Source organism: Zea mays, chromosome 4 (assembly GCF_902167145.1).
Source record: "Zea mays cultivar B73 chromosome 4, Zm-B73-REFERENCE-NAM-5.0, whole genome shotgun sequence".
Taxonomy (NCBI): domain Eukaryota; kingdom Viridiplantae; phylum Streptophyta; class Magnoliopsida; order Poales; family Poaceae; genus Zea; species Zea mays.
The window spans coordinates 86063021-86073846 of NC_050099.1; the positions used below are offsets into that span (position 1 = coordinate 86063021).

Genomic DNA, 10826 nt, shown 5'->3' on the forward strand with positions numbered 1-10826 from the left:
GTTGGTGGCGCCACTAGGCCAACACACGCGCCCGGTTTTTTGGCAATGTTTGAATACCTTAAAGCCAGATATATTTCTCTGAAAGGCATACTAAAGAAAACCTAAATCTACCTGTGTTTTGAAACAATCTAATCATTATTGAATCATTGAGTTAGTGTTTGCATATAGTCATACACTTTTGTGGGCGATTCGCGGGCTATGTCTAAAACATCGTGGTCTTTATTTTCAGATCAAGATTCAGTGCGTTTGTTGGCTGTTGAAGGTTGTGCTGCTCTTGGTAAATTGTTGGAGCCACAAGATTATGTAGCTCACATTCTTCCGGTCATTGTCAATTTCTACCAGGTACATTGCTCTCATGTTGGCTTGTAGTTCCATTTTGCAGCAAGTAATTTGCTTTCTTTGTGGATATATTATTGGGAGACATGTTTTTAGTTGCTAGAGGTTGATAATTTCTCGGAGTCGCCTCTTAGTTTTGCAACTTGTTGCAGTTCAGTGCATCACCGCTGATAAATGCTACTTGCATATACTCGCTTTGTTTAGGATAAATCATGGCGTGTTCATTATATGGTCGCCAATCAGTTATGTTCAAATATATCATGGCATATATCAGCGGTGATGCACTGAACTTTCAAGCGAATTTGTCGCTGTAACTAATCTTTAGTAGCCTGCGATATGTTAGTGAATTTGTTGCTCAAACATAAAATGAACTGACTTCTTTTCAATACTTAACTTTTATACGACATATGTTAAGTAATACAATGCCGAGCTTATGTGTATTGGGGGTTTTTTATTGGGGTATAAAGTTTATATGCATTCTTCCGGTATATATCGGTTGATGCTAATTTTTAGATAAAATGATAGTGGGGAGGCATTAGACATTCTCTCTGTGAGTCGCCTCACCTTTTTGCATGTTATTAGAGCCCTGCTATTCAAGCTCCTTTTCATCTCAAATTTTGTCACTATCTAAAACTAAAAAAATAAAATAAAAAACTCGCTTAAAGCATTCATAATTTCAGATACACAAAGTGAGTCGCCTCACCTGATCCTTGACAAGCTCTTCTCTACTTGAAACATGTTTCTGGTTGCGAGCTTGAATAGATCATCAAGGAGCCACTAGATCACTTGGTGTGCACAAAAATAATCAAGGCATTTGACTAAGAGAAACTCATTGTGGATATATTCAAATTTCATTGAACTTGTAGAGAAAAAGGCTTGTGATTGTACAATAAAATAGGCATCAATTCGCATTTAATATAAAATCGTATACTGAAAAATGCAACCAAACAGCTGCAGCACTGTCTATTAGGAAATACAGTGCGAATGTTATGACAAAGACCAGCAACAAACAAATAATCAACAATTAGGTAAATGTATTTGTTGACAGAGGCTCTACATGATGGTAGATAGAAGTATGCATTAGCACGAAAGGAGTGGAGGATATCTGTACAACATATTAAGAGAGCAAGAGTAGTCTGCCTCCCTGGTTCTGCCGTTCTGCCGTCCATGGATCCGGACCGTCCATATCGCATCGTGTGTCTGCGTCTCCCACACTCCATCCTTCTCCACCACGCGACCACCCAATCCCTAACCTCCCCCCGCACGTTCCTCGCTGCCGCGTTGCTCGCCCCCTGCCTCCACCGCCGACGCGACCTCTCTCCGCCTCACCTCCTCCTTTTGCCTCCACCGCCCCTCCCCCAACGTTATGATTTGCACAGTTCCTCGAGGCAGCATTGACCCATCGAGTGAAGTACTCCCAATCTCATGATCTGGAACCTTTAGTGCATTTACCTTCGAAGTGCCATGCTTTGAACAACTAACAACAGTCTCTTTGTCCAGTGATATTGGGTCACTATACAGACCAGTAGATTGTTCAGCCAGTTTGGCACCATGGCCTGCTGCTTTCTTTTCACATTTTACACCTGGTTTCTCTTCCCTTCTTGCATCCGAAACATCACTTTTTTCTCCTGTTGAGAAATATTCTGATGTGCACTATTATGACAGTGCGAAATAGCTGCTTGATCCACCTTACAAGTGTCAGAACAACCATTCAAACTACTATGCGCCTTGGCATCTTGATGTTCGGTTGATACCTGCCTCCTGTCAACAAGTTTTTCCTTTCCTTTAGGTTGTGCAATTTCAAGAGGATCTGCTTCTGACAGAAGCTTGAGACTACACTTCAATACTTTCTCAGCTGTTGCGTCTTGAGGCCTTTTTGTTGCATTTACTGTTACTGGGGAATTTGATGGTCTGCTCTAACTTTTTGTTAGCTCTTCCTTCACCAAACTTTTGTAGTTTATCAGATGATGTTGCACCACTAAATTGGTCAGAACACTCTGGAGCAGAGTCGTCTTTATTATCGCTTTTTGAGCAAGAAGACGCAGCAGATCCTCCACTCCCCACTCTTCTTCCAGTTGACATCTTGCTTCTTTGTGCAGTCTGTTGTTGGTCAGGTTTCACGATGTTATCAGCCTTAGCAGCACTATCCTTTCTTAATTGTCTTTCTCTCCACAGGATTAAACAATCTCGGCGAAACGCCTCAGACTGAGTAAAATTATCTGATATTTTCAGTTGTATATTCCTCTCTGTATGGGTGACTGGAATATGCTGCAGTATACCTCTTTCAGTGCAACCATCAACGTAGTTGTCAGATTTTGGATCCATGTCATTACTTCCTTCGCTCAAATTTGGTGTGTGTGATGAAGCAATAGTTTTGCTGCACTTGGGACTTAATATATTTTTCCCATCACACTTTGTTGAGTCACTAGAAGCAGGAGCTGTAGCATTCTTCTTTTGGTTGAAGTTCCGTTTTGCTCCATCTTGACACACTAACCTGGTCATTTCAACATTTCCCTCCCGACTATCATTTCTCATCTCGTTGCACTCAACCTGTTGTCGTTGGTCCTGCTCAAGGGGGCAGCGAAGCCTTTTAGACCTGTCCTTATTTGTGTCATTCTTCCTGGTTTTCTCTCCACCAAAATGATCTGCATTCCTTTTCCTGCAACTGTTTCTATCATATTTACCAACACAAGCACCATTGTAAGTGTTTCCAAGGAAATCTTGTTTTATAAATTTCCTTTTTACTACCTTGTCATTATAAGCATTTCTGAATTTCTGACTGCTATCAAAGCAATCATGAAAATCTTCATTGGGACGGCGCTCAAGTTGCTTATGGTGGATGGGATGAAATCGATTAACTGGTCTCTGCTACTTCATTCCTTTGACATGATTGACCATGTGAGGGGTGAACAGGAATATGCTTACTTGAAGATTGAAAATCGCATAAGTAAGACTGATGTTTTGCAGCATCTATCTCAGGAAAATGGTCATCCAGGAATTTAGTTGGTAGATAGCTATCATCATGATACGGTCTGTTCTGACTGCCACTCCCCTGGTTAGCAGAATAATTCTTCCTATAACCTCCTGTTGGGCGTATCTGTCTGTCAGATCCTTTTGCACAATGAGAAACATGATCGGAGGAAGTCCTTTTCGTTATCCTAGATTAAGGAACAAACTATTTAAATGGCCAGGACTAAATAGTATGAAAAGTTGTTGGAAATGCCATAACGACAAACATTTACTGTCAGAACAAGAGATCACCAGTAAGATCTGATAGGACCAGGTTCAGGTGAAATGTTGTGCCTGGCCCATTCCGATGAATGGTTGTGGCAAGCATGATATTTACCACGGTGTCCACCATAAGAACAGCAAGATAGATGGCATCCACCTACTCCATCTCCAGGGCCATAAATCTCAGAGGAATGTCCATGACCAGGTGATGGCCCCAACCTGCATGCCAAAGCATCAAAGTTCCACAAAACTAAAATATTTGGTACAAGTAATAATGAGCATCCAAGCTTGGAAATAGGTGCACACGACATACGTCGTTACACCATATGTAGCAAAGTTACAATATTTATCGCTCACAAAATCTCGAGTTTTGTGCAAATCATAACAACCTCTAGGCTCAGTCATAGACTATTCTATCCTGTTTCCACATCACAATATCACGTAATTCCATCAATAGAAGATAAATTTGAATCTATAATTCCAACAAGTACATATTGTGATCCTATATTTCTACTAATGTCTGTCGTCCGTGAGTCTCGATGGAGCGGAGGGCGTTTCACGGACCGGATCGTCCGCCGGAGCTGCTGGGGCGCATATCGTCGTCGATCGTCTGCCCTCGTCGCTTGTCATCTTCCCGTCCGACCTCCCGTAGAGCACCAAGAGACGGTTTACAAAGGGAGCGGAGGAGGGAGCCGATGGTCCCCAATCCCTAGGCGCGGCTTTCAGATCCGCATGCTTCTTTTGTACCGGTGGGTGGACTTGACCACCGGCTGACGGACGATGGTGATTTGCTCAGGATTTTACTGCTACCACTGTACTGCTCAGTGATTTGACTTGGCCAGATTCCAGAAACCTTTTGCCGCGTCAGGCCCCAAAAGCGTCCATCGATCCCCTGCTCGTGCAGCAAGACACGCGCAAGCGGAGCCAACCTCCTGCTCTGCCTCGTGATACTCTCTGCTAGGTGCTGGGCTGCTGGCTGGCTGGACAGAGAGTCTGAGACCCAAAGCTTGAGGCGAGCCAGCCAACTGTGCCGCCGCGGGACAAAGCTTGGACAATGGACAGGTTCAGAAAGGGAAAACGAAGATCGTGAAAAAGTTACAGCGCCACAGAACAGCACCGACGCGTAGAGCCGTCGAGTAAAAAAGCGCAGAACAGCTCCGCCGACCGGACTCCAGCTGAGCTGGCGCACGGTCGCAGTCGCAGCCAAGTTTAGCTCTAAAATCGTGCCGCCACCTGGAATGCAAGTGCAAGAGCAAGATCCATGGCCATGCAGAGTACGGAGGTCAGCTCTCTTCTATGCATGCTCCGTGCTCGCTCGGATTATGGGGCGGGTGGGTGTTTGACATCGGAGAAGCCACACCCGGCAAAGATGGGGCCGACGGCCTGGAACCGAGGCCATCGATCCGCTCCATTCACCTTCCAAAGTCTTCTGTTCTTGGCCTCGGGTTCACGGCCACCCCCGTGCCCCTTCCATGGGTCTCGGGGGCCGGCCCGGGAGCCCTGCTCGCTGCGTGTGTAGCGCCGCCCCGCGCATCCACCTTAATTGTCGCTGCTGATGACGACGAGCAGTAATGCGGGAGTTTAATTGCCTCGGGATTCTCCACTTCTTCGTTCAAACCGTCACTTGCTCTCAGGAACTTATAACCTCATTTAATATAATGTTTTTTTGAAGGATCTCTTTGTAAAAAACATCTCTATTTGACCCTTCGTACATATTATATGGTAACTACATTTATAATGCGACCGATTTTAAAGACACCATATTGTATCACGAAGGCTCCTGGATGTTTCTTACAATTGATGGATGTCTCTTATAATTGAAAACAACTGATCCAGATACTCAGATTATATATGCCTATAGACATCATTATTAAGCTGAAAACTGAAAACTTCCACAAGCATAGAATCACAACCACCATTAGGGGGGCCAGGCACAAATCAAATTCGATTTGCCGTGCCCGCTGGCCGGTTCATACAATTTCGCGGCCGGCCGGCCGGCCAGTACATGGAGCCCCTCTGAATTTGTTTGCTCACGATGATACCTTATCATGTGATATCGGTATCGGGCGAAATAATTGGATTAGGTGGCCTAATAATATTGCCTCGCGAGCGAGCTGCTAACCTTGTTCTCTTGTGCGTATTGCCCGACCGAACAACTTTGCTTGCCATCGAGCAGAGCTGGCTGACGAGGGCTACTACGAGCTAGGTGACCATCGACACGGACGGATGTAGGTGGGAAATGTTTTCACTCAACTTAATTCCAAAAATTAATCCAGATAGTATGTGAATATCCAGAAACAAACCAATCCAATAAAAAATCAAATTAAATGAAAACTACTAAAAGCTGGGGGGGACTTGAACCGGAATACCACAGATTCGCTTGGCAAGGACTCATAGGTTTTAAATCTAAAAGTGTAAAGTTTAGATACAAACATGCCTACCCTCAGTGAATTAACTACGTTATCACGTGATGAGAATCTGTAGGCTAACAATATCACGTAATTCATAACTAAAATTTAGTACGTGTCACATCGAACATTTGAATGTCTTTACCACGTTAGCACCATCGATATAGTTGGAATTAACTACGTTATCACGTAATTCTCATCTGTAACAATTGGACATTATCATCTCAGTGACATGTCTTAACTTTCCACTTTGAGATAGAGAGCATGACTGTCTACTATATTTTGTTGCCTCAATCAAATAGATAAGAAGCTTTGTGCATATGGCCAACGACGCCTTCGGCAGGAGAGTCGCCAAACTTCTTGGCGATGTCTTTCATGTGTTGCTTTTAGTTCTTTTAAAGACTCCTCTGAGTGTTGGTATGTTTCTAATTTGTTAGGTTAGTTCTTAATCATTTCGTAGATGCCTTCCTTCTCGCATAATGACGCAAGATGTTATATTTGGCTTCTGCTGATCATGCCTATATATGCATCTGTGATGTGAATTGAGATTCATTGAGCAACACATGCCTTCTATGTTGGAGATGGGGTTTTAAATAGTGATAAAATTTATGGCAGGTGTTTTTTAAATACATACATATGTACATATAAATTTTGTTCCCTCAAAACGTACTAACCCTCTCCGTGTTTTTGCAGTATCTGACCGAGAACAATTATTTCGTGATGATTGGGGTAATTGGGCTGCCCGGTGTAGGCAAGTCAACCATCATGAACGAGCTTTATTAATATGATGCAAGCTACCTGGTACGATACAACTTCACTTTTGTTGTGCTCTTTTTAGTGTCGTGCAAACACTTGGATTCATTGCTTACTGAGATGTCATTCTAATGATTATCGTGTAGGTCCACTTTTCTACATGTACATTATTCTTAATATTTCTACCATGTAATATCTTTTGGTAGCTTGCATCGTATTAATAAAAAATCGCTAGGAGAATTAGGTAGCTAATAAATAGTTAGTTAACTACTAGCTAATTTGCTGAAAATAACTAATAGTTGAACTATTAGCTGATGTCTTTAGCTAATTTAAACAGTTAAGTAATATCTCTAGCGCATTCAAACACCCCTTATTACTTCAAAGGCTGAAACCATCGACCCTGCGTTTACGATGACGTGCAGTGGTAACAAAAGAGATGCCAAGTGCGCTGAGGATGCAGAGGCCAGAACATACATACAGTTCCCATTTTCTGAACACAGAAACCAATGGCACCGTCGAATTCAGAAAGAGCAGAAAGCAAGTTCTTTTTTTAACTTTCTTTCTGATTTGGCTGGTATGATGATGTCTGTAGCACCTGTGATTAACTTTTAAACTCTTTGGGCACAGGAAATGGAAGTGAGTACTAAGAACAGAGCAAGTGATATTTATGTTTCTAGATAAACAGGCGTGAGGCGTGGAGTAAAAACAGAGGAGGTAAAGAAAGGGCCTTCAATCGTGAGGCATTCATTTTGATTGTTCGAAATGACAGACTTTGACATTTGTTACGATTGTTAAGTTGATTCTTGATAGTAACACTAAATAATGATCTATGCGTGTATAAGTGTCGTCCGTTGCAACGCACGGGCATATACCTAGTAAAACCTTAATTTTGGTGGCTGATAGGAAAGCCGTAAAAAATAAACTTATTTTCGGTTATCTATGCTGCCTGTCAAAAATAACAAAATTATTTTCGGTAGCTGACATTAGGTCTTGGTAGATGTAAAAAATTACTCCGATGGTCCAAAGCTCATCGATTTCTAGTAGTGTTTAGCCATTTACAACAAACTCTCTATCCCACCTCATATCTTACCTGGTATTTCAAGCTACATTCCGTAAGCAATACAGTCTATCATATAAAATAATATTTTAAATGCTCATATGCATGTTCTGTTTAGGAGTGGTAAATACACTTTCACAAAAAATTAGGATCGTTAAATAATATTAGTTTAAATATGAATAAGAATATGGTTCGATGCTAATTCAATTTAATTTTTAAAATTTGTAATGTAAAATCTAGAGCTTATTACTACCCTGGTTGTGCTAGAGACGCTCAGTCCGAGCAACCTCACCAACTGCGAGCGAGCGAGTTTTCTAGCCCTCCACATGAGTTCTAAATTAGGATGCGACCTCATTTTACAACTTCATCGTATATATTATTTGCTCTTCAGCAGCTCGTCCTATATTTGGCCTCTTCCGCCGGTTTCAAAAAAAAAGATAGGTAGGACGTGATTATGTGTGACCACGGTAGTAGCAGCATATGATACCATTGATGACTGATCGTGAGCAGCATCCAAAATCAAAGTCTCGCTTTGAGCATATTCACCATTTTCCCTTTTAAATATATACCCTAACTAGAACCTCATCAGCTTACGTTATAGACGAGTGGCTGTTATTTAAAGGTGCTAAGAACTGAATTCGATTCCTTGAGCCGCCGATCAAAAGACGATTCTTTGCTAAGGGATGCCATGATCTTGGATAAATATTACTACTTCAGTAGACTGATTGAGGTACACTGTACAAGATGTTAGGATTTATGGGCTAGACCCAATTAAGAAATTCAAATAAATTCCAGGAAAATCACAAAAGCCCATATAAGTGGATGGTTAGAGAATAGGTGGAACCAATAGCACCATATTGCTAGTTCTAGTGGAGTAGAGCTAGCTTAAATATGGAAGACACACTCACTCACCAAGTCATGGATGAGAGGAGAGAGAGTGTGGAGAGCGACGCGCGCTCGCTCGTCTCGCCTGGCCGGGGCGAGGCGAAGGGCGTGGGCGCACGACATGCGCGTGAATGGTCCGCCGAAATCCGGCCCCTCGCCTTGCGGGGGCGCGGCTGTTTCTTGGCTGTTACGGTTTTATCCTAACCGATCGCTATAAAATCTCAACTGAACGCGAGATTTTCGTGGGCGGATAAGATCAGAGGTCGCGGAGCGTCTTCACGCGACTGCTCGTGATCTTCTGACCTCGTCGGCGCGCGCCATCTATCAGTATGTCTAATCAGTACGCATCATCTGATTTGGCTTTTTACTTCTTTTCTTCTGATTTAGTCATGATTTATATTCAGAATTTAATCTAGAATTTGTCTAATTATTCAACACAAGACACCATAAGGCCGTCCACCATGTATGGCCGATTTGTTGTCAATAAGAAAACAATGATAGAGAGGTTTAAATTAGATTAGAGCAAGCATTGGTGATGCAACACGTTTTATATGAGAAAGAAACGTGGGGTGACTTGTTGGCTTATGGTTGGCTGTTTCTGAATGAAAATCTCTGTTGCCAATTAGAAGACAAATGATAGAGACCTCACATTCAAAGCCAAACTTAAGGAGACGTTTGATTTGATGAATCACTCTATTTAAGATGAGATGATGTATCATAAGTTTATTTCTTAAATTTGGAAGAATAACTTTATTCATCATGTTAGTACTAACTAACTATAAAAAATGATGTGATGTTGGATCAACTTATTTTATTTCAAAACCAAACAAAAAGTGAGAAGATAATAGACTAACTTATTACTTTGACCAAACACCTCATAAATGCTTCGCTTTGCCCAAGCTCTGCTCTACAGATAATGATCGTACGTGTACAAGTACAATAGGAGTATCTCATGAAGGTATTTTGACGTGATGGTGTACAGATCTATTTTGAAAATTCATTGAAAAGGTGCATGATTGCTTTCTAATTTATGTTGTGATAAAAATAGATAAAATAAACGTGACTGTTAGCTGTGTATACTTAGAATATAGCTTTGTTTGTTCTTGCTATGGCTAGCCGCTGATAATGGAGTATGTACGCCAGCCGATAGGCAGTCCATAAACATATTTATAGGTGTCAGAAACAATTCTATAGTACCTCACACTTTTGACTTTGCTGGGCCGGCAGGTGGGTGTGCTTTGTTGATATAACAGCAAAGTTTGACTCTTCCCTAACTAATTCCGTGAGTGAGGAAACTATCTTTGTTCATCTCTATGTTTCAGATTATATCTGCGTAGATTATATAATCCTGTTTAAATAATTTAGATAGAAAACAAACAATAACCAGACTATTAGGTCAGATTATATAATCTAGATGCTAAATTATCACAATCTTATAAGTTACTCAGTAGATGCTTATTCTAGCTTATTTGGTAAAAATATCTACTACTCGTGGCAACTTCAAGAAAAATTACCAAACGTTATCACTTCTTACTAAAAAAATATTTAATCTATTTTTTCTTGCTACCACCACGCAACATATGACTAAAATCAATAATCAAAGTTTCAATAAATTGGGTTGCCAAACATCTACACCTAGAGTATTTAATCTAGATTATATAAGCTAAAACAAACATGCCAACACTTTTAAAAGCCCCCTCACAGTTTCAATAAAGCACTAGTTTATATTGCCGTCGTGTGTCAACACTTTTAAAAGCCCCCCTCATATTTTTTGTAATTAACCGTGGTCCAAGCCTCCCTATCTTAGCTCCCTTCCCACTTTTGCAAAAAAAAATCTAGGTACAAATTCATAAACTCTCTTGTATGCAAGTGGAAGTAAGTACATAAAAGCTAGCAAGGAAATAATTCTTCATCCAAATGGATTACTTGTCAAATATGATTGGGTGTCGTTGCAACGCATGGATATTGTACTAGTCAGTTTTTGCGTCACACATATATGCAGGGTTTCTTGAGTTACATAGAATGTTAAGAATCCTAATCCAAATAGGTTCGTCTAACCTAAAAATCTGAATAAGATCCTAATCTAAATAGAGAAGTTTAAGAGTGTAAATGAGACAATTTGTATATGTACCATATTGTCTTAACATTACCTTACT

At 41.1% G+C, this 10826-nt stretch overlaps 1 long non-coding RNA gene across 1 annotated transcript; it reads left to right on the plus strand.

The window, feature by feature from the left end:
* The first annotated feature begins 201 nt into the window (after window positions 1–201).
* Window positions 202–7272, plus strand: LOC103653469 (uncharacterized). Its single transcript, XR_002269125.1, has 3 exons — window positions 202–342; window positions 6669–6776; window positions 7151–7272. It is a non-coding gene; the product is annotated as an uncharacterized lncRNA (long non-coding RNA).
* Window positions 7273–10826: the final 3554 nt, after the last annotated feature.